Below are 24,823 nucleotides of genomic sequence, written 5' to 3' on the forward strand. Positions count from 1 at the left end.
TGTCCTTTTGTAGGTCAGGCTTTAGTGTGGGAAACAGACAACAATAAAGTAACTATACAGATGACTTCGATAAGCATAAGCAAGGTGAAGAAAGTAAAGCAGAACGAGGGACGGAGATTAACAGGATGAGGGTAGGACAACTTTGAGACTAGAAGGCTGCCTGTTTTCTGTTACTGTAACATTTGGACTTTGCAGGCTTTCATCAATTACTACACTCTCCCTCTTCCTCCTCCACCTCTGGAGGGGGAAGAAAGGGAAGAAAAAGCAAAGGACAAATGACTGAGCATTGGTTCTGGGACTGGGTGAGACTCATCTTGATTTTGGATAAAGAAAGAAAAAGAGGAGCCAAGGAGCCCGGGAAGCGGCTTTGGCTTTAGCTGCCAAAGAGGAGGGGAGAGACTTCAGGAAGAGAATGTGGTAAAGAAATTGCAGTGCTTCAGAGGCTTGACCAGAAAGGAGGGCCAGGAAAGGAAGGGTTGTCATGAACTCACTCCTGCTTCGACTGGAACCTGGCTAGATGGAGTGAAGTTTTGCTTTCTTCAGTTGGCGACATGTGTGATTGACTGGTTAAAGAGTCATTGAACAAGGATTGTTAACCTGGGGTCTTCCAGTCTCTAAGAGGTCATTAAATAGAATGTAAGCAGTCCATGAAGTGAAATTGTAAGAGAGAACAAAATCAAATATATTTTCATTAGGTTCTGCCTCTAAAGTAAAAATCTGTTTCATCAAAAATAATCACCACAAACATCACTTTACAGTTGATGCAGATACTTTGAAATGTGGTGACTCAGTTGATAAAGAATCTTCCTGCAGTGCAGAAGATAGCTTGCAATGCAAGAGACCTGGGTTTGATCCCTGGGTAGGGAAGATCCCCTAAAGAAGGAAATGGCAACCCACTCTAACATTCTTGCTTGGAAAATCCCATGGATAGAGGAGCCTGGCAGGCTACAGTCTATGGTCACAAGAGTTGTACACGACTTAGTACCTAACCACCACTAACTAAAGTGAATCTATTTTATCAAAAATAATCATCACAAACATCACATACAGTTGTTGCAGATATTTTGAAATATTATTTTTAAATTAACTTTTTTTTTAATGTGGACCATTTTAAAAGTCTTACTAAACTTATTACAATATTGTTTCTGTTTTATGTTTTGGTTTTTTGTCCCTGAGGCATGTGGAATCTTAGCTGCCCCACCAGGAGTCAAACCAGCATCCCCTGCATTGGAAGGTGAAGTCTTAACCACTGGATCACCAGAGAAGTCCCTGAAATAACCACTTTTGCTCATTGCTATTTCAGAACTACAATGTACAAGAGGCTCCCCCTGGATCTAATTTATTGGATTATTAAAGAAGCACATGTATTAGTATATCTCACATTTTCTTTATAGTCTTATGATTGCATTTCAGTATAATTGGCTTAGTTTATAATCCTTTCATTTTAAATCCTGTGCATTTAAAAACATGATGCTGAGGAGTTCAGAAGCCTAGCAGACTGCCAGAGGGCTAAGAACTCCCATATTAAACTCTGTGAAGAGCTTGATTGGGAAGAAGAGAATCCTTCAATTTATTCCACGCCAAGAGAGCCTGCAGAATTGCCTAAGAACAGATCCGGCCACATTCATTCCTTGCCTCTGGGGCTCCAGGCACTGGACTTTAGGTGAAGCTGATAGTAAAGACTCTATCTTGCTCGGGAGTCACCCATCCTGTGGGTTTAGAGCCTGTCAGACATTTCAGGGGAAATAGTGCCATCTAGTGGCTAATGTTCTTCGGCCACACTCTTCTGTCTTAGGGGTAGGGAACTTTCAGGGTGGAACATTTAGAGTGATCTGTCCATACCCATGGAAAAGAAATGCAAAAAGGCAAAATGTTTGTCTGAGGAGGCCTTACAAATAGCTGTGAAAAGAAGAGAAGCGAAAAGCAAAGGAGAAAGAGAAAGATATTCCCATTTGAATGCAGAGTTCCAAAGAATAGCAAGGACAGATAAGAAAGCCTTCCTCAGCAATCAATGCAAAGAAATAGAGGAAAACAACAGAATGGGAAAGACTAGAGATCTCTTCAAGAAAATTAGAGATACCAAGGGAACATTTCATGCAAAGATGAGTTCGATAAAGGACAGAAATGGTATGGACCTAACAGAAGCAGAAGATATTAAGAAGAGGTGGCAAGAATACACAGAAGAACTGTACAAAAAAGATCTTCACAACCCAGATAATCATGATGGTGTGATCACTCACCTTGAGCCAGATATCCTGGAATGTGAAGTCAAGTGGGCCTTAGAAAGCATCACTACAAACAAAACTAGTGGAGGTGATGGACTTTCAGTAGAGTTATTTCAAATCCTGAAAGATGATGCTCTGAAAGTGCTGCACTCAATATGCCAGCAAATTTGGAAAATTCAACAGTGGCCACAGGACTGGAAAAGGTCAGTTTTCATTCCAGTCCCTAAGAAAGGCAATCCCAAAGAATGCTCAAGCTACCTCACAATTGCACTCATCTCACACGCTAGTAAAGTAATGCTTAAAATTCTCCAAGCCAGGCTTCAGCAATACGTGAACCGTGAACTTCCAGATGTTCAAACTGGTTTTAGAAAAGGCAGAACCAGAGATCAAATTGCCAGCATCTGCTGGATCATCGAAAAAGCAAGAGAGTTCCAGAAAAACATCTATCTCTGCTTTATTGACTATGCCAAAGCCTTTGACTGTGTGGATCAAAATAAACTGTGGAAAATTCTGAAAGAGATGGGTATACCAGATCACCTGACCTGCCTCTTGAGAAACCTGTATGCAGGTCAGGAAGCAACAGTTAGAACTGGACATGGAACAACAGACTGGTTCCAAATAGGAAAAGGAGTATGTCAAGGCTGTATATTGTCACCCTGCTTATTTAACTTATATGCAGAGTATATCATAAAAAAACGCTGGGCTGGAGGAAGCACAAGCTGGAATCAAGATTGCCAGGAGAAATATCCATAACCTCAGATATGCAGATGACATGACCCTTATGGCAGAAAGTGAAGAGGAACTAAAAAGCCTCTTGATGAAAGTGAAAGAGGAGAGTGAAAAAGTTGGCTTAAAGCTCAACATTCAGAAAACTAAGATCATGCCATCTGGTCCCATCACTTCATGGCAAATAGCTGGAGAAATAGGGGAAACAGTGGCTAACTTTATTTCTCTGGGCTCCAAAATCACTGCAGATGGTGATTGCAGCCATGAAATTAAAAGACGCTTGTTCTTTGGAAGGAAAGTTATGACCAACCTAGACAGCATATTAAAAAGCAGAGACATTACTTTGTCAACAAAGATCTGTCTAGTCAAGGCTATGGTTTTCCCAGTGGTCATGTATGGATGTGAGAGTTGGACTGTGAAGAAAGCTGAGCACCGAAAAATTGATGCTTTTGAACTGTGGTGTTGGAGAAGACTCTTGAGAGTCCCTTGGACTGTAAGGAGATCCAACCAGTCCATCCTAAAGGAGATCAGTCCTGGGTGTTCATTGGAAGGACTGATGCTGAAGCTGAAACTCCAATACTTTGGCCACCTCATGTGAAGAGTTGACTCATTGGAAAAGACCCTGATGCTGGGAGGGATTGGGGGCAGGAGGAGAAGGGTACGACAGAGGATGAGATGGCTGGATGGCATCACCAACTCGATGGACGTGAGTTTGAGTAAACTCCACAGTTGGTGATGGACAGGGAGGCCTGGCATGCTGAGTTTCATGGGGTCGCAAAGAGCCGGACACGACTGAGTGACTGAACTCACTGACTGACTGAACTGTGTGTAGCTCTGGGATTTCCCAGGTGGCACAGTTGGTAAAGAATCTGTCTGCCAGTGCAGGAGACAAAAGAAATGTGAGTTCAATCCCTGTGTTTGGAAGATGCCTTGGAAGAGAAAATGGCAACCCACTCCAGTATTCTTGCCTGGAAAAATACATGGACAGAGAAGCCTGGCAGGCTACAGTCCATGGGGTCGCAAAGAGTAGGACATACTGAATACATACATGCGCGTGCGCGCACACACACACGTGCATAGCTCTACCCTTTGTTTCCACTGCATGTGTCCAGTCTTGCCAATTCCAGTATCATAGATTTGAATTGGAAGGACTGATGTTGAAGCTGAAACTCCAATACTTTGGCCACCTGATGCGAAGAGCTGACTCATTTGAAAAGACCTTGATGCTGGGAAACATTGAGGGCAGGAGGAGAAGGGGACAACAGAGGATGAGATGGTTGGATGGCATCACTGACTCAATGGACATGGGTTTGGGTGGACTCCAGGAGTTGGTGATGGACAGGGAGGCCTGGCGTGCTATGGTTCATGGGGTCGGAAAGAATCGGACACGACTCAGCGACTGAACTGAACTGAATAATTAAGAATTATTAATTATTACAGAATAATTAATATAATTATCTATAATTATTTATCTGTAGATAATAATTATCTACAGAATCACTTTATGTCTTCTTTTAAGAAATGTTCAGTAGCACGCAGTAATTGGCAGTGTTTAATTTCTTGTGTTCGTGGGGCTTCGATCATGGTGACAGTCTCCCCCCAAAAAGCATTTTCATTTGTAATAGTGCTTATGTGTGTGTGTTAGTCACTCAGTCATGTCCAACTCTTTGCAACCCCATGGGGTGTAGCCTACCAGGCTCCTCCGTCCATGGGATTTTCTAGGCAGGAATACTAGAGTGGGTTGTCCTTTCCTTCTCCAGGGAATCTTTCTGACCCAAGGATCGAACCTGGGTCTCCCACATTGTGGGCAGACTCTACCATCTGAGCCAGAGCATTTCAAATGTAAGGTGTATAGAGAGATAGGAGAGCTGCGGGGGAGTCCTTTTCTGTCTGTCTGGAGGCTCCAGGTGGTGTTGATCTTGGTGGATTCTGGGTTTCTGTCACGTCGAGCCTGGGATTGCTTCCTTGCTTTGGTCAGCTTGTCCTTGAGTCATCAGTTGTGACACTGGTTCCTCACGTGGGCCCTGGTACTTCTCCCCGCCTCCCTGTCATTCCTTATGACCTCCACCGCTCCCTCCCTGGTCCAAGCCACAGCCTTGCCTTTCAGCTTGTCGTAACAGCCTCCTAACTGGGATCCCTTCCTCCTGTGTCCCCTGAGTCCATTCTCCATGTGGCTGAGAGTGATCCTATAAAAACACAAGTCAAATCCTCTGCTCGAAATCCTTCTCACTCGAAGTCAAAATAGAAGTCTTCACGGGATCCTGTGAGGCTCTGTAAACAGTGAGTGAGTGAAGTCGCTCAGTCGTGTCCGACTCTTTGCGACCCCATGGACTATAGCCTACCAGGCTCCTTCCTCCATGGGATTCTCCAGGCAAGAATACTGGAGCAGGTTGCCATTTCCTTCTCCAGGGGATCTTCCCAAACCAGGGATCGAACCCAGGTCTCTTGCATTGGAGGCAGACGCTTTAACCTCTGAGCCACCAGGGAAGCCCTGTAAACAGACCTGCCCCTAACTCTTACCTCACCTCCTCCTGTCCTCACCCTTGGCAGCAATACTGCCTTCCTTGCTGTTCTTCAACCAAACCAGGCATGTCTCTGCATCAGGACCCTGAACTTACTGTTCCCTCTGCCTCACACACTGTTCCTCCAGGAACCAACATGGCTCATTTTTTCATTTCTTTCACAAGACCAGAGACCCATCCCCCTTATTTAACTTTTCTCTGTAGTACTTGTCACCATCTAACACTAGATGCAGATGGGATGGCAGGTATTCTTGCCCCCTTTTATAGAAGATCCAAGAAGATAACTGACTTGCCAGCCAGGAGGTCTAAATTAGGATTTGAATCCAGCTTGGGCCCCAAATCCAGGACTCTTTCCCACCAGAGCAGAGCAAAAGTCACCCCTAAATGAGGTTGTAAATCCATCCAGAACTACCTTTTCCTTCATGATATGTTTCTAACTGTGTTTCCTTCTCCGTGAGACTGCAAAACATGAGAACAGAAACCAGGCTGCCTTATTTACTCAGAGCCTAGTGCAAGTTATTTGTTGAGCAAATGAACAATGAATGAATGAATGCAGCCTTTGCACCACTGGCCCATTTGCTCTGTTGTTCTCAGCAAGTTCACTGTCAGATTGGGTGGTTTTGTCCTGTTTTGGTGGCTGCACTGGCCAATGACTGTTCCACTCAAATGCTGGTTTTACTCCAGAAACACCTGAGCTCACATTTCATCTAGACCAGAGGAGCTGCCACAAACTCTCTTTTCTTCCCTTTTGCTCAGCCCATTTCTGCAGCTGAATCATTGACTGAGGCATCGGCATGAAGAAATTAAATTTCTGTCTGCCCAAGAGTCCTACACCAGCCGACCTGTTACAGGTAGGCCTCCGTGGAGTTAGCTCTCTTTCCCAGCAAGTCAGAGTGGAAAGAGAAGGGAAGGATGATCTTCATTAAGATGTTTCATCCATGAGTTAGTTTCTTTCTAGATGATTCTAACAGCTCCCTACAAACAGGAAAGGTCTCATCACCTCCATTCAGTGATGTTATAGTCACATTACAAGTCTGTGACTGGAGCTGGGAACAGCATTTCTCAACTTGGCGTTATTGACAGTTGGGGCCGGATGAGTCTTTGTTGTGGGGGTGAGTCCTGTGTGTTGCAAGACTGTAGCAGCACCCCTCACCTCTACCCTCCAGATGCCAATCACCCCCACCCCCGTGTAGTTAATTTTGTGCCACTGTCTGGGGCACTGTGCCCAGCTGTGCTCTCGGATGTTATTCTGGTTGTTTCTGTGTGGGTCTTTTTGGATGAGATGACATTTATTATTTTTCCTGTTATTTATTATTTTATATATATATTTTAAAATTTATTCATTTGCTTGTGCCAGGTCTTAGTTGCAGCACCTGGGATCTTTAGTTGGGCCTTCACACTCTAGATGTGGCATGTGGGATCTAGTTCCTCAACCAGGGATCGAACCTGGGCACCCTGCCTTGGGAGCGTGGAGTGTTAGCCACTAGACCACCAGGGAAGCCCCTATTTTTTATTATGTTCTATGCAATATTTATTTGTATATACTAATAAAAATAATGTACTGTTAAATAAGTGTAATATTTGAAGTCTAGTTGATTTAAGATGCTAGTTTCAGGTATATAGCATAGTGAGTCAATACAGATTATACTCTATTAAAAAGTCATTTTCTCAAGAAAATGACTATAATTCCCTGTGCTATATAATATATCCTTGTTCCTTATCTATCTTATGTATAGTAGTTTGTATATGTTTTCTTTTTAAATTAATTGCTTTTTAAATCAACTTTTATTGGAGTATTGTTGGTTTACAATGGTGTGTCGGTTTCTGCCGTATAACAAAGTGAACCAGTTATGCATGTACATATATCCCCTCTTTTTTGGATTTTCTTTCCATTTAGGTCACCACAGAGCATTGAGTGGAGTTTCCTGTGCCCTACAGCAGGTTCTCACTAGTGATTGGTTTTACGCACAGCCGTGTAGATCTGTCAATCCCAATCTCCCAATTCATCCCACCCCTCCTTTACCCTACTTGGTAACCATACGTTTGTTGTCTACATCTGTGTCTCCATTTCTGCTTTGCAGATTAAGTTCATCTGCACCATTTTTCTAGATTCCACATCTAAATGATACTGGTTTTTCTCTTTCTGACTTACTTTATTCTGTATGACAGTCTCTGGGTCCATCCAGGTCTCTGCAAATGGCACTATTTCATTCTTTGATGGTTGAGTAATATGCCACTGTATATATATATATATATATATATATACCACATTTTCCTTATCCTTTCATCCACAGATAGACATTTAGGTTGTTTCCATGTCCTGGCTATTGTAAATAGTGCTGCTATGAACATTGGGGTGCATGTCTCTTTTTGAGTTATGGTTTGCTCTGGGTATGGATGAGATAACATTTAAATTGGTTGACTTTGAGGAAAGCAGATTGCCCCTATCAGGTGGGTGACTAGAACAAAAGACTCACCTCCTACAAGCAAGAGGGAATCCTGCCAGCCGATGGCCTTTGGACTTGAACTGCAGCGTCAGATCTTCCCTGGGTCTCCGTCTTGATGGCCTTTCGCCTTGAACTACAGGTTTCGGACTTTCCAGCCTCCATAATCATGTGAGTCGATTCTCTAAAATAAATTTCTCTGTGTGTGTGTATACATATACACAGGTCGTATGGATTCTTTCTCTAGAGAACTCGACAAATACAACCCGGTAGTGACAACCCAGAATATCTGCAGGCATTGCCAGGTGATTCCCAGGGGGTAGAAAAGTCTCAGTTGAGAACCATGCTGCTGACAGGTGAGGCTGGCATTCTTTCGTGGCATAGTTCCTAACAAGGCTGACCTGGCTAGAATAGTCCAGAACCAAATGAAAGCTAAAATACTTCCTGGAAGGTGTTCTCTATGTGTGGTTCCAAGCCTGGTCTGACAGCAGAGGTTTCAAGGAACCTCTGGAATAATCTTGAGCTAAAACTAGTCAACTTGGCCTTGAGCCATTAAGTTCTCTCTTCTAGAAGAACTGTATCATATTTGCCTAAGTTTTACTTCAAAGAAAAAGCATATCACCTTTGAATCTAGTCTTTATAAAGATACTCTCATTTATAAGACTTTCTCTCAATTACCTTGTGTTGATAAATAGCATATCGCTTAGAGAAGAAGAGCCATAAATTAGCTGAAATCAATATAGATTTTACATATCAGTAGAAGGATCCTGAGATAATCAGTTTTTTTTTTTAAGGGGCAAAGAAATATTATTCAATCATTATTACTGGGTGGTAAACTTGAATGTTCTAAGTCCTTTCTGAAAACAGTATTGGGTGACTCCAAAAGTACCTCATGAGAAATGCTGGGTTGGATGGATTGCAAACTGGGATCAAGATTGCCAGGAGAAATACCAATAACCTCAGATATGCAGGTGACACCACCCTTATGGCAGAAAGTGAAGAAGAACTAAAGAGCCTCTTGATGAAAGTGAAAGAGGAGAGTGAAAAAGTTGGCTTAAAGCTCAACATTGAGAAAACTAAGATCATGGCATCCGGTCCCATCACTTCATGGCAAATAGATGGGGAAAGAGTAGCAACAGTGGCTGGCTTTATTTTGGGGGACTCCAAAATCACTGCAGATGGTGACTGCAGCCATGAAATTAAAAGACACTTGGAAGAAAAGTTATGACCAACCTAGTTCAGTTCAGTCACTCAATCGTGTCTGACTCTCTGCGACCCCATGAACTGCAGCACACCAGGCCTCTCTGTCCATCACCAACTGCCGGAGTTCACCCAAACCCATGTCCATTGAGTCGGTGATGCCATCCAACCATCTCATCCTCTGTTGTCCCCTTTTCCTCCTGACCTCAATATTTCCCAGCATCAGGGTCTTTTCAAATGAGTCAGCTCTTCGCATCAGGTGGACAAAGTAGTGGAGTTTCAGCTTCAACATCAGTCCTTCCAATGAAAACCCAGGACTAATCTGCTTTAGGATGGACTAGTTGGATCTCCTTACAGTCCAAGGGACTCTCAGGAATCTTCTCCAACACCACAGTTCAAAAGCATCAATTCTTTGGCGCTCAGCTTTCTTTATAGTCCACTTCTCACATCCATACATGACTACTGGAAAAACCATAGCCTTGACTAGATGGACCTTTGTTGACAAAGTAATGTCTCTGCTTTTTAATATGTTGTCTAGGTTGGTCATTGGAGAAGGCAATGGCAACCCACTCCAGTACTCTTGCCTGGAAAATTCTATGGATGGAGGAGCCTGGTGGGCTGCAGTCCATGGGGTTGGGAAGAGTCGGACATGACTGACGAAACTTAGCAGCAACAGCAGCAGGTTGGTCATAACTTTCCTTCCAAGGAGTAAGTGTCTTTTAATTTCATGGCTGCAGTCACCATCTGCAGTGATTTTGGAGCCCCAAAAAACAAAGTCAGCCACTGTTTCCACTGTTTCCCCATTTATTTGCCATGAAGTGATGGGACCGGATGCCATGATCTTAGTTTTCTGAATGTTGAGCTTTAAGCAAACGTTTTCACTCTCCTCTTTCACATTCATCAAGAGGCTCTTTAGTTCTTCTTCACTTTCTGCCATAAGGGTGGTGTCAACTACATATCTGAGGTTATCGATATTTCTCCTGGCAATCTTGATTCCAGCTTGTGCTTCCTCCAGCCCAGCATTTCTCATGATGTACTCTGCATATAAGTTAAATAAGCAGGGTGACAATATACAGCCTTGACATACTCCTTTTCCTATTTGGAACCAGTCTTTGTTCCATGTCCAGTTCTATCTGTTGCTTCCTGACCTGCATACAGGTTTCTCAAGAGGCAGGTCAGGTGGTCTGGTATTCCCTTCTCTTTCAGAATTTTCCACAGTTTATTGTGATCCACACAGTCAGAGGCTTTGGCATAGTCAATAAAGCAGAGATAGATGTTTTTCTGAAACTCTCTTGCTTTTCCAATGATACAGTGGATGTTGGCAATTTGATCTCTGTTTCCTCTGCCTTTTCTAAAAGCAGCTTAAACATCTGGGAGTTCAAGCCAGGCTTCAGCAATACGTGACCCATGAACTTCCAGATGTTCAAGCTGGTTTTAGACCAACCTAGACAGCATATTAAAAAGCAGAAAGATTATTTTGCCAACAAAGGTCCATCTAGTCAAGGCTATGGTTTTTCCAGTAGTTATGTATGGATGTGAGAGTTGGAGTATAAAGAAAGCTGAATGCCAAAGAATTGATGCTTTTGAACTGTGGTGTTGGAGAAGACTCTTGAGAGTCCCTTGGACTGTAAGGAGATCCAACCAGTCCATCCTAAAGGAGATCAATGAGTGTTCACTGGAAGGACTGATGTTGAAGCTGAAACTCCACTACTTTGTCCACCTGATGCAAAGAGCTGACTCATTTGAAAAGACCCTGATGCTGGGAAAAATTGAAGGCAGGAGGAGAAAGGGATGGCAGAGGATGAGATGGTTGGATGGTGTCACTGACTCAATGGATAAGAGTTTGAGTAAACTCCGGCAGTTGGTGATGGACAGGGAGGCCTGGTGTGCTGCGGTCCATGGGGTCGCAAAGAGTTAGACACGACTGAGTGACTGAACTGAACTGAAACGTACCTCTATTGATGACAAGGATACTTCCATCAAAAATGAATATGAAGGCTTTATTAAAGGAAATGTGAATGGAAGCAAACAGTATTACCAAATTTGTATCTTATTTTAAATGTGCCTTTGAGTTGTTCATATCACTAAATAAATTTAACATCACAAGGAGACATTTGACTCCTTATAGATATTGGTTCCCTATATCTATAAATTTGGCTCAAGTGTATTTTTGCAGACTGTCTTGCTGACACAGGAAGGAATCCTGAATAGTAAGCATCCTTGGCATTCTTAAGGCAAAGGGATCAAAGTCACCAAGCTCCTCGCCTTCCTCCTTCCACCTTTCTGCTCTGCCTTTTTCTCCACTTCCCTTTCCCATCCATCCCCACCCCACACATCCCAGCCTCCTCCTTGGTTTCCTTAATCTCCTTGTTTTCTCCCTCTTCCTTTCACATATGTACCTTTCAAAGATCTCCACCCCCTTGTGCTTATGTACCTATTCTTTTTCTATCAAATTTGATGGAAAGAAGAGAAAAATTTAGAAGAAGGGGATAAGATTGATTCTTCTTCCATTCATGTGAGTGTCAGCAGGAGAGGCCTCCACAAAGGAACCAGGTCTGGGGAAAGTCATGCAGAGGACGGTTCCATCCGTACACTTGGCAGAATGTCACTCACTGTCCTCCCATGTGCATCTCAGTACGGGACGCATAGTTTCAACAAAGCAAACAGAGAAAGAAAAGTCAAGGTTATATAGTTCTTCTACTGCAGGGATGAATTTGCTGTAAGAATCAGCATTTTTTCCTTTGAAATCAGCTTCATTTGGCTGCATGTCCACCCATCAAAGGTAGTGAATATTTTCAGTTGGGTCTTAGAAACCTCTGCCTTCCTCATACATCCTAATGAGTCCTATAGGACGTTGTTGTTGTTCAGTCACTAAGTTGTGTCCGACTCTTTGCCACCAAATGGACTGCAGCGTGCCTGGCCTCCCTGTCCTTCACTATCTCCCAGAGTTTGCTCAAACTTATGTCCATTGAGTCGGTGATGCCATCCAACCATCTCATCCTCTGTTGCCCCCTTCTCCTGCCCTCAATTTTTCCCAGCATCAGGGTTAGCCACCCACAAAACTGAGGAAGGGAACTTTAATCTTTACTTTGTGATAGTGGCTGAGGAAATGCCCATTTCCCAGGTTTCATGACCTTCTGAGGCAGGTCCCTCCACTGCACCTTGAATCCCCCGCATCTCTGGAGTCCCTGAGCCCACCCCCACTGCACTGCACATCATATTCCCCTGATTTTGCTCTTCTGGTACCTCAGCATTTTCCCTCCTGGACATTTCAGCTCTTTTCTTCCAGGAGCATATCCCTTTCCTTTCCTTTTCCTATTCTATTCTTTCTTTTCCTTTCGAAGTGTGACTGTCTTGCCAAGGAGCACAGGGGTGAGAAAAGGAGGTAATACATCTTATCTTCTTAGTGACAACTATGAGAATGAAGCTGAATGAATGCCTCAGTAAATTATTCTCCCATGCTTCCATCTTCTATCTGCATTCTTTGATGAGTTTTCTCATAAGCTTCTGCTAGAAATATTTGAACAAATGATTAGGTTGTACTTACCTTCTTTTTTATTTGTTTGTTTATTTTTGACTGCACTGGGTCTTTGTTGCTGCACGCAGGCCTTCTCTAGTTGCAGTGAATGGGGGCTACTCTCTAGTTGTGGGGCATAGTCTTCTCAATGCAGTGGCTTCTCCTGTTGCAGAGCACAGGCTCTAGGCACACAGGCTTTAGTAGCTGTGGCACGTGGGCTTAGATGCCCTGCAGAATTTTCCCAGGGCAGGGATCGAACTCGTGTCCCCTACATTGGCAGGCAATTCTTAACCACTAGACCACTAGGGAAGTCCATGTATTTACCTTATTTTTTATCTCCATTATTCATAGGTAATGTTCCTTGATTTACATGATCTCTGCGTTACTTTTCCTCGTGTTCCCGTGAAAAAGATGAATTGGCTAAAAGGAGCAGGTCTGGAATTTGGACGTGTGTTGCTCTCTCACAAGTATATAAACTTTATCACACCTTTGCCCAGATCCTTTCCTAATAAGTGTATTTTATAGGTGTTTTTGGGCTTCCCTGATAGCTCAGTTGGTAAAGAATCTGCCTGCAATGCAGGAGAAGCTGGTTCGATTCCTGGCCCGGGAAGATCCACTGGTACCCACTGCAGTATTCTTGGGGCTTCCCTTGTGGTTCAGCTGGTAAATAATCTGCCTGCAAGGTGAGAGACCTGGGTTCGATCCCTGGGTTGGGAAGATCTTCTGGAGAAGGGCAAGGCTACCCACTCCAGTATTCTGGCCTGGAGAATTCCATGGACTATAAAGAGTCAGACAAGACTGAGTGACTTTCATTTTTCCCTTTCATAGGTGTTTTTAAATGATTAGTCTTATGCATACTTATTTTCCCTAATGTGTTCAAAAGAATGCATGTGGGACCAGTTGGACTTTTTTCAGAGGTTAACTCCAGTCATTAAATAGGTTGAGTCACTTGTGACCTTATAAGGCAAAGGTCTATAACTCCAAGGCTTGCAATTCTTCCTTTATAGAAGCTCTTAAGCTGTCCCTTCTTTTCATTCCCTGTTGTCAGCACATTGGTCTGAACCCATGTGACTCTCTGGCTGAGAGGCCTCAATCTATTGCTGTTGCCGCCTGTAGCCAAACCTGCCACCAGCCTTTCTGGACCACGCACCTTATCTATTTTGCACACTATCTAGCCCCCCATTGCCAGCAGGTGCATTTCTGACTGAGGGCTTCTCTGATGCTACCAGATGCCATCATAATGCCTGGGTGTCAGGTGGGGAGTTCTGGGGAACCTCGAATCCCCGCCCCCAGGAGCAGCCCTCAAATCGGTGACTGCTGGGAACTCACGTATAAACACCTTGGCTCCTGCATCCCGTGGGGGGACCCCTCGGCTCTCTGTGTTCTACACTGGCTCCCAGAGTCCCCCAGCAAGGTTAATCTCGTTACCCAGAGTGGTAAGGTACCTGACAGAGAACACTTTGCTGGCTGCCTGCCGTTTCCTACCTCTCCCCACTAGTCCCATACTGGTATTTCCTGGCATCACCCCCCAAAATCACTTATTTTCACTTGAATCTTCATCTCATTGTTGACTTCTGAAGGAACTCATTCTGAGACACTGCTTCTCATGTCAGCTCCCACTAAGCAGTCGTGTTATATTGAACTTTAAAAAAGTTCAAGGAGGTTAAAAAACAAAAACTTTGTTAACATCATCTCCGCTCATAAATCTTTGGCAACTTGCAGTAGATAAAGTACAGATGGTCATAGTCTGTGGCTTGAGATTCTATATCATGTGGCTTTTTTCTACTCGCTATAATCCTGTTTCCTACAACTTCCTTCCACTGAGAATGGAGCTTCCAGCCATTGCCAGGGGACACAGTGCTCGCCTGCACCTCCAAGCCTCTGCCAGCACTGTTCCCACTACTTGAGCACACCACCGCCACCCCCCCCAACCCCACCCATTTCAGTGTATCTAAGGCCACCAACCATCGTGACCATCGTCCTCTTTATGGGCCTTTTTGCTGAACACACTACAAAACTTTGGTGCGTTGCCTCTACTTCTTTATTCTGATATTTACCATATTTTTGTTTATTCCCATCCTGGCCTCCCACCTGAACTCTAAACCCCTCTTAGAGTAATGTAGCCATTTTCTGTCTTTAGGACCTGGAATGTAGCTCTACAAATACTAGATGAGGAGACAAAATTCATACTCTTCCATTTATTAAATGTGTGACTGTGGGCAGTATATATACATCATCTCTTGGAGCTTGTTTCTGTATTTGTGATATATCTGTAAGGTAATACTACATACAGTTTGGATGATTTGAGTGACACAATACATGTGAAAAATGCTCTTAAAACTATCAAATGGTATCTAGTAGTCATGATTAAGTGGTTGGCAGATAGTTCCTCCTGCTGCTGCTGGAAGTGGGAATGATCAAGTTACATAAGACAAGCAGCTCCCTAGAGATAAAGAATGAGTGTCAGGAAAAACCAGCAAAAAAATAATATATCATCATGATGAGTTTTATAGAACCAGTTCATGGGCAATAAAATAGCATGATTCTATCTACTTCACATATTCATTAATCCTGCAAAAGTTTATTGTTTGGATGTCAGATCATTTTTCTCCCCTCCTTGCTCAGCGCTTCTTTTTCACTCAAGAGTACAACCCAAAGTCCTTAAAATGGCCTAAAAAATCCTTTCACCCTCTGCAAACCACTCCCACCCTCCTCCTGAACTTGTTTCCTGTTACTCTTCTCCCTGGCTGACTCCAGCCGCCCACCCACCCCTCCCCTGTTCCTCAAAGACAGAGTCAGGAGGGGTGATGACTCCTGCTCTCGGTCCTTTGCTTCAGCTCTTTCCTCTGCCTGGAAGGCTCTTCTTCCAGATGTATGTTTGGAAGACTCCCAAATCTCTCCTTAGTGAGACCTACACTGACCACCTTATTTGATATTATAACCTGTTCTCCTGGACTGGTTCTCTCTTTACTCAACTCCATTCTTTTTACTCTAGTACTTCTAACATATCTTATCATGCCCTTGTTTATTGCTTGTGGTTGTTTGGTGTTTTTTATCAGGCAGGCTTAGATTTGTTGACTAATAGATATCCCGAGTGCCCAGGACAGTGCCTGGGATAGAATAGCCAGTGAATGAATATAGTTGCTGAATTTGTTGACTTAAGTTCTTACTGTGTGCCCGCAAATAAAATAGCTGTGATCCTTATACTTGTGCAGTTACAGCTTAACAGTGATACCCATCTAACCAATCTTATCAACTAATTATGTTCCAGGCAATATATAAGGCCTTAGAGGTACAGTGGGCTTCCTTGGTAGCTCAGATGGTAAAGAATCTGTCAGTCATGCAGGAGACCCAGGTTCGATTCCTGGGTCAGGATGATCCCCTGGAGAAGGGAATGGCAACCTTCTCCAATATGCTTGCCTGGAGAATTCCATGGACAGAGGAGCCTGGTGGGCTACAGTCCATGGGGTCGCAAAGAGTCGGACACGACTGAGTGACTTTCACTTTCACTATAGATACTACAGCAAAAGAAGGACAGTTTCCTTGCTCTCAGATGGCTAATCCTTGCGAAATGATATGATGTTATAAAAATTCAGATGTTAACATATATGAGATACTCGGCCACCAAATTTAAAATTCTCGATTGCTGTTTTCACCTCCCTGTCTTGCAGACAGTCCCCACGAGCTCCCCGTCTTGCACATAGTCAACCTCAGCAATAAGGTGTCTTAAAACAAACACTAGATTGTGTAGCTCCCAAAACCTGACTTCTACTTTCAGTGTGAAGTCATATTTTAATTGTATAGTATAATTTACTGTCCAAGGAGCGATTTTTTGAAGACCTATTGCTTTGAGTTGCTAAATACTAGATAATACAACGAAGAATGTATGGCAGAAATTAATCTTGTCCCCTCCCCCCAAATAGAGAAAAGACATAACATTAGGCTTCTAAAACCCTGGTGACCATTCTGGTTCTTGTCCTGGTCTTGCCATCAAACAAGTCACATAACAGTGACAGGCAGAGAGTATACGGCTCAGGTCTTTCTTCAAGAGGACACCTGCTGCAGGAGGTGAGGGGTGGGTTGGCTGAAGGCCTCCCACCACGCTCTCAAACCTTCAGCATCCTCAGTGTCCAGACCAAGACCAGGGGCTCTGCGGCTGCTCCAAGCCACAACAGGATGGGGAAGGATCGTACAGGAAGAGCCCCCAAGAACAGCTTTGAGGATTCTTTGGGCTGGCTGGTGAAGACTCAGAGCCAAGACTGGGGGGGTTCGGTGTCTACAAGGAGAGTGGACCTGGAGGATTCCCTGCAGAGTGACAATGAGAACTGGAATCAGATGGTTAAAGGCTCACGGGGGAGGCGGAGGCATCCCTGGTCACTTGCAAAGAGGCTGCTGTCTCTGGCAGGGGAAGAGGATGACATGAAAAGCAAGCCCAAGATTTCAGGAAGTGTGCATCTCCAGAATGTTTCAGTGCTTAGCCAGGGCATTCTGCTACACAGGAGCCAGAGCCCTGACTGGGACAACCTGACACCATGAGCTGTGGAGTGGGTGCATGAATGGGTGCCCCCAGTTTGGCTCTGCTGACGGCCCTGAACATGCGAACTTGCAGAGGAAGCCCGCACTGCCTTGTTAAGATCCAGACTCTGCTTGAGCAGGAAGACACCATAGAGGCCTCTCCCTACAAGACAATACCTGCTCCCTGACCCCCTGCCCTCAGGAGCAGCTCCCACTGCCTCTCCTGGCTGCCTGGCCAGTCACCTGGGTTAAACCCAACAGAGGGCATGCTGAGCTTGTTGAGGGAAGAGAGAGATTATCCCCCAGAGAACCAGCAGAAGTTGGCCAGCATACACTGTCAGGGGAGAGGCCCTCCGAGGGACTGGGGTTTGAGGGGGTTGGAAGGCCAAAGAGAACAAGCGGGAAAACTTTGATTTGGACTCACTTTCTAGGAACATGGGATTTAACACTCCAGCATGAACCCCGGAAGAAGGAGGCAAACACTAAGTTTTTACTCCAATCGCAGAGCAGAGGTGAAATGCCTGAGTTACTGCAGCAGATGGTAAAATAGGATAGAAAAAGTATATGGAAAATAGGATCAGAAACAGTTCACAGTCCTTGGAATGAACAACGGTATTCATTTACAGTTTTGCACCAGGGCTGTGTTAGCTCGCCCACCTTCTGTCTTAATATAGTCCAAAGAGATCTGGGCCATCTGGACATCCCGCAGAACAGCACACCAATTCATTACATTTGTGAAATAAAGACATGACTAGTACGCTCGGGACCTTGGTAAGAAATGTGTGTTCAAGAAGATGGGAAATAAATGCTGAAGAGTTTCAAGGACAGGCCACTTCAATAAAGCTTACAGGAGTCCTAAGAGTAGGACTGAAAAAAAGGCGGGGCACATTTTTAGGGTCAGGGACATGTCAGGGTATCCCTCCAAAGTGACGACACATGGTTGCATCTCGGATTCCCTATTACAAAGAAGGAAGTACAATGCCTGGGGAGCCTTTTCACGTTCTGGCGCCCAAGTACTTCACATCTAGGAATCCTGCTCTGTCTGGTCCGTGCCCTGGAGGGCATGGCAGACTGCCAGCTTTGAGTGGAGCCTGGGGCAGGAAGGACTGAACAGCAGGGCTAAGATTAGCAAAAGCAGCCTCCCCACTTAGAGCAGAACATCTGTAGACCCTGTGGTGTGGGATGTGTCAGTGGTAAGAAAAGATGCAGCATAGCATTCATGGTAAGCCCAAGGAGAATCACAGCTTAGAGCCTTGGGGTTCTAGAGCAAGGCCAGAGCATCTATAATGGGGAATTAATTATATGCCATCTCCTAGCATGTTACTGAGATCTGAGAGAGGCAGTGCGTGACCATAGTGTCCAACGGCCGTCCTCCCACAGCTGTCCACTGGGGGGTGGGTTCTGGCTCCCCTGTCATTCCGTAAAGTGCAAAGGGCCCAGCAACAAACCATTAGAACATGGAAATAGTATGTCCTGGCTTGAGCCCAAGGAAGACCAGAGGGCATGAGTCGGCTGCACAAATAGGAAGCCTCGATCTCCGCATCACCCACGTGATTGCATCAGCCCTCCTTCCTCAGCTCTCTTCTGTGGCCATAGAGCAGAGTACCTTACAAATAGCTAATGGAGGAGGGGAAAGCCCCAGCAGAGTTGACAGGTGAATTGGCGACGTTTGGGGGTACAAACTGAAAGTAAATAGTAGCATTACAACCTCATTCAGGTGAGAGACAGTAGAGGGGGGAATCTTCCTAATGGGCAAGAGTATACCTAGTCATCCAGGTTATGGGGAAGAAGAAATGGCCCAAGGTGAGAGCATGTAGAAATTGCTGTCATTGGCCAATGCCCCAACCCGTCCAGCACCTGGAAGGAAAAGGACAGTGGGAAACAAGGTCCAGGGTAAAGGCAGATGGGAATGGTCACAGCAGATGACCATTTTCAAATGATAATGCCCAACGAAGTGTTAGTTGCTTAGTCGTGTCCAGCTCTTTGTGACCCCATGGATTGTAGCCCACCAGGCTCCTCTGTCCATGGCATTCTCCAGGCAAGAATACTGGAGTGGGTAACCATTCCCTTCTCCAGGGGATCTTCCCAACCCAGAGATCGAACCCAAGTCTCCTGTATTGCAGGGCAGGCAGATTCCTCTCTGAGCCACAAAGGAAGCCCTCAAAAGGCATCCACAATAACCACTGAAAAACCAACAAGACAAGCTGATTCAGCCAGTTGACATTAATGAGCTTGCAACACTAGACACTGTAGAGCTGGCCAGGTGGGTACATGAACGTAGTAGGCAGAGTGACAGTGGCAGAGGCTACAGGTGGGCCAAGCAGCATGAACTTCCATTTACCAAAGCCAGTCTAACTACTGAGTCCTCTGAATGGAGACCCGCCAGCAACAGAAACCAGTGCTGGGCCCTTGAACTGGCACTGTTTCCCAGAGACCAGCAGGTCACCTGCTGATGAGCTGATGACATTGGGCGCCTGCTGCTCTGGAAGGGCCAGCTGTCTCTCCTCATAGATAAAGAGAGTCCTATTTCAAGTATGGACTTGCTTTTCCTGCCCAAGAGCCTCAGCCAGGACCACTGTCCAGAAGCTAAGAAGCACTTGATCTATGGTCATGGAAAACTACACAACATAGCATCTGAGTAGGGAACACACGTCACAGCAAAGGAGGTCATGTGATCCACAGACACATTACACACTGCTCCCCCAGAGGCAGCCATGCGACACAGCTGCGCTTTGGCTTTTTAAAGGTGCAGCTGAAGCACCAGCTCAGAGGCCGTAATCTACAAAAATGGGATGCTGTCCTCCAGAATGCAGAATAAATCCAAGCGAGAGATCTCTATATGGTACTATAAAGACGACGACTACATAGGCCTGGGAACTAAGGAGCAGAAGCAGGAATGGCCCCACTTGCCATCATTCTAAATGGTCCTCTGGGGCAATTTGTGCTTTCTGTTCCTACAGTTCTGGGCTCTGCAAAGGAGAAACATTCTTGGCAGAGGATAGAGCAAGAGTTCCGCTGAGCTGTGGATGCTTCCTGGATGTTCTGGACTCACTGTGTCCAGGACCAACATTGAGAAGAGGAACTCCTTCTCAACCGTGTTGGCAGCAGTGATGAACTCACATCAGCAGGAAGAGGTAAGGCTGCTTTTCTACATCAGGGATGTGTGCGATCACTGTAGGTGATCCACTCAGACGCCTCTCAGTATTTCTTAGCCCCCATGGTCACTGCAAAAGGATCTCTGTAGTAGTCTTCACCTTACAAGGGTATGATTACCAGCCTCAGAACCTTCAATCAAAAGATCTTTTTACCACACCTTTCTCCTGTCCATCAGTCCCTTTAGATCAGGATTTGATCAGTATTATGGCCTGAGGCTTCTGACTTAATCCTGTTCTCTCTCTCCTTGTCTTTCACAGGCTTCCCACCCCCAATACATGTCTTGGCCTTCTAATTCTATCTTGGCATCTGCTGGAAAATTCAAAGTGACCTAATGGGTTTAGGTTATTGGTTAATCTTTTTTCCATCTTGAAATAAGGAGGAAAACTGAGTAGGTATATAGAGCTAGACATCATTGTTAAGTACTGACTTAACATTTCTATAGTTTTTAAAAGTAAAATGGGAGAAATAGTTAGAAAATGATTCATTTATTAATGAGCTTGCTCAGAAATCAAGGAAATCACAAGTCAAAACCAGTCACTAATTTGCAGAGGAAATACCTTCCATAAAGCCTGAAAACAAAAGTTCATCAAAAAGTTAAACCAAAAACATGTTCATTGTTCCCATCCTTGCTAAAACCTGGTACCTGTTGCTTGAGGAGTTATGTTCTATGATAGTGCAGTGTTAAGTATGACTCATGGGCTTTAAGTGATACTAATCTTTGATATGATCTTTCATTAAAAGTGGTATTTTATACTACAATCAGATACATTTTCATCTTATTGATCTGATATTTCTGTGGCTCTTAAGAGTGTCACCAAACAAAGTATAATTAGGACAAGGTCAATTTTATGTTTGGTGGTGCTGGTGGTTTGGTCACTAAGTCATGTCCAACTCTTGCGACCCCATGGAGTGTAGCCCGCCAGGCTCTTCCATCCATGGGATTTCTCAGGCAAGAATACTGGAGTGGGTTGCCATTCCTTTCTCCAGGGGATCTTCCCGACCCAGGGGTTGAATCTGGGTCTCCTGAATTGCAGGTGGTCTCCTGCATTGCAGGTGGATTCTTTACCAACTGAGCCACCATCTTATTGATCTGATTTTTCTGTGGCTCTTAAGAATGTCATCAAAGAAAGTAAAACTAGGACAAGGTCAATTTTATGTCTACTACACAGTAACTGGAAATTCAGAATGCACAATTAATGTTTATATTTGTGCACTTTTTAGCAAATGTGTATTGAAAGACATAATCTGCTCTACTCAGAAGCAGTTCTTTTTTACTAAAGGAAAATGTGTTGCCAACTGCTCCGTTTCCATGGATTTATGATTCTAATAGGTCCTGAAAATAAAACCCAATCGTTGCCAAAGTCCCACTTATGTTTTACATCAATAACATGCCCTTTATCCCTGCTTATGCATTGGGAAACACAAAAAGAACATCGTTAGTTAAAAATCCATTAGTTAAAACTTTAAAGAACTGATTTGGAGGGAGGGGAGATGTGTGGGAGCTGACATCTAACACTTTATTTTTATGAAAAAGAGGAAAATTGAACAAAATAGTAACAAATTGGAAAAAAAAAAAAAAAAAAAAGCGAACTTTTTCCGGAATACATTTGAAAGCTTATAGTTCAAATTAAACCATTTTCAGTATGTAATGATGTTAACTCACTGCAGGAAGTCTCAAGCAATAAGAGAGATACAGTTATATCTAAGACATTCTACTTAGAGAAACAAGTGCACTTTACATTTAATTCTGACCACAAAAAGAGGAACCAGAAGGTTACAGGGTTTAATCCTCATTTAACTGGAAAATCAAATCAAATCACCAACTTGAACTCCATTCCCTAAATAAGCAGCTCAATTTTAGCCACACCTTAGTGTGATCTGGGGGAACTTTCCAAATTCTCAGTGGCCAGATCCCACTTCAGACTAATTAAATCAGAATTACTGTTGTTGGTTTTTTTTTTTTTTTTTTTAATCCACAAGTGATTCTGATGTGTAGCCAAGATTGAGATCCACTACCTTGGATACCACAATGATTTTAAGTTTTAGCTTACTAGTTAGAGTTATTTTAAGTTTTAAACCAGATTAAATAACAAATCTTTGCTGCTGGATGAAAGCATATTTGCCAAGTTACCTGTAATTTTACTACAGTACTGGAAAAAGAATGGAATCCAAACGCTTGGTTAACAGTATGTCTGATGGTCTTCCAGTCCTGGGGGCAGCTGTGTGACTGAGTTCTAGGCGTTTAAATAGACAGGAAACACTGCCAGGTCTTCTCCCTCTGGGATGAAAGGATAGAGCCCTATTGGGAGGAAAAAAGAGGATTTAATCTTTTCTCCATTCTCCTAGCCCCGAACTCTGATATAAATATGGAAACTGAGAAGTATGTGTTGCAGTCAGGAAACAAAAGAGAAATAAGTCAGACAGAAAAAGACAAATATGGTGTGATCTCACTCATATGTGTAATCTCAAAAACCTGAACTCATAAAAACAGAATAGATTGATGGTTGTCAGAAGTTGGGAGGGAAGCGGGGGCATGGAGCATAGGGAGAATGGACAGGTATTAGATATTTGAAGAATTAACTTGGTTAACTGTAAAATTATAGAAAACTTTTGTTGTTGTTATCCTATGAAACTACAAGATACTTCCAACTGACTCCAAACAAATCAAACACTCAAGTCAATCTTACTGTGAAATTTTTGACAGCACACAGATTTGATAAATAACATCATAATAATCATCTAGGACTTAGGTATGTGACTTTTTTTTCTCCCTGGTGAGAAGGCAGATGAACAGAGTTTGATGTAATAGATTAGCCAGAAAGTTTGTTTGGGGGTTTTTCAGTAAGATCGGATAGAAAACCTCAAATGAACTTTTTGGCCAACCCAATACGTTTGACAGCTACATGGATCTGTCTGAGAGGATGTGGGGTGATGCAAACTGTGGTGTTGAAAATATAAATATATCTCTTTCAGGTAGGGTGTATACATGAAGATTTTATCATTATTATTGGCTAGTACATACCATTCTATTTGCCTAATAGGTGCTGCAATGGACCTTTTGCTCTTCTTGTTCTGTATTCTCTCCTCTTGAGCTTTCACTGGAGGATCTGTGAATTAGAGATAGTAGTCCATAGTCAGTCATGTTGAGTTTGGAGTCAGACTGACTGGATCAAAACTACTGAATGTTTCCCCTTTCTACATAATTTGAGGGGAAAGACCTACTTAACTGTTCTTATGAGACTTAAAAGAGCTTATCCAAACATAATACTTAAGGCACACAGAATGTACTTAGCAACTGTCTATGTGCTGAATAGTGCTATAGGTGTTTGGGAAGTAATGATGGTCCCTGTCCTCAAGAAGCAAAGTGTAGTGAAATACCAGTCTGATGCCTTAAGAGGTGGGAAACATGTGATTTGGAAGACAGTAAAATCTGATGCTTGACACCCCTGGAATCAAGTCCTATTCCTCAACTTTCCCAGTGGCCCTCCAGACAATATATCAGTGTACCATCCCGCAGAACCTATGAAAGAGACTGCTTTTGGGAACAGGATCTTTGCAGATATTATTAAGTAAGGACCTCCAAATGAGAGCATCCTTGATTATCATGATGGGCCCTAAATCCAAAGCCAAGTGTCTTTATAATATATGGAAGACAGGAAGACATAGAAGAGAAAGACATATGAAGACAAAGGCAGAGACTACAGTCTCTGGAATGCCTGGAACCGCTAGAAGCTGGAAGGGGCAAAGAATGCTACCCTAGAACCTTCAGAGGGTGCACAACCTCGGTACTAGCATGATTTCCAGAACTGTTAGAGAATAAATTCTTTTGTTTGACCAGAGCAAGTTTGTGGTGTGTTTCTTCATCTGTAAGATGGGGATAACATCCTAACTAGTCTGATTTCCTAATGCCTTAAGTGAGGTAACTACCGTCTGGAGGAACTCGCAGAGGTTTAAAATGGCAAGCATTTCTTGAGCGCTTGTTCAAATCATTTATTGTGCTAGGCGCTTTCCATGTATGACTTAGCCATCTATAATTTATTGATCAGGTAACCAAGGTTCAGAGAAATTGAGGGATTTGCCCAAAGCCATCCAACTAAGAAACAGAAAGAAACGAGATCGCAATCATAGCCAACTACCGAGATATCCCTTTAATGCTCCCTGCTACCCTGATGGTGGGTAAGAGTGAAGGCAAAAAGAGAAGGGGACGACAGAAGATGAGATGTTTAGATACCATCACTAACTCAACTGAACAAACTCCAGGAGATCGCGGAGGACAGAGGAGCCTGGCGTGCTGCAGTTCATGGTATCACAAAGAGTCAGACACGACTTAGCGACTGAAGAACGAGGAGAATCCCGGCCAGCCAACCTTCCACTTCCACAATCGGTCAGCCTTCACTAGAAGCCGCCCGCTCTGCGGCCGGGAAGGGAAAGGGTTAATGAACGTCACTTTGAGTGGCCACCAGCACGTCATTGACCACGGGTACTTTCTAGGGCCAAAACTCCCGTGGCGCCGCACTC

General features: G+C 43.9%; 1 protein-coding gene and 1 long non-coding RNA gene across 3 annotated transcripts in view; one reads left to right on the forward strand and one right to left on the reverse strand.

Moving 5' to 3' along the window:
- The window catches only part of LOC133048582 (histone-arginine methyltransferase CARM1-like), a 104,292-nt gene extending 96,794 nt beyond the window's left edge, over positions 1-7,498 (forward strand). Inside the window, exons 5-6 of the mRNA XM_061132313.1 lie at positions 6,230-6,324; positions 7,371-7,498. The gene's annotated coding sequence lies outside the window, so the exon portion shown is untranslated. The remainder of the gene's footprint in view (positions 1-6,229; positions 6,325-7,370) is intronic.
- A 7,339-nt stretch (positions 7,499-14,837) lies between these two features.
- On the reverse strand, positions 14,838-24,744 carry LOC133048605 (uncharacterized). Of its 2 annotated transcripts, XR_009691074.1 has the most exons (4): positions 24,537-24,744; positions 23,328-23,412; positions 22,437-22,604; positions 14,838-15,077 (listed from the first exon to the last, which is right to left on the reverse strand). It is a non-coding gene; the product is annotated as an uncharacterized LOC133048605 (long non-coding RNA). The 2 variants fall into 2 exon arrangements; XR_009691073.1 differs by lacking the exon at positions 14,838-15,077 and having other exon boundaries at positions 20,775-22,604; positions 24,537-24,743.
- Positions 24,745-24,823: the final 79 nt, after the last annotated feature.

The sequence above is a fragment of the Dama dama genome, chromosome 29 (genome assembly GCF_033118175.1).
Source record: "Dama dama isolate Ldn47 chromosome 29, ASM3311817v1, whole genome shotgun sequence".
Classification (NCBI taxonomy): Eukaryota; Metazoa; Chordata; class Mammalia; order Artiodactyla; family Cervidae; genus Dama; species Dama dama.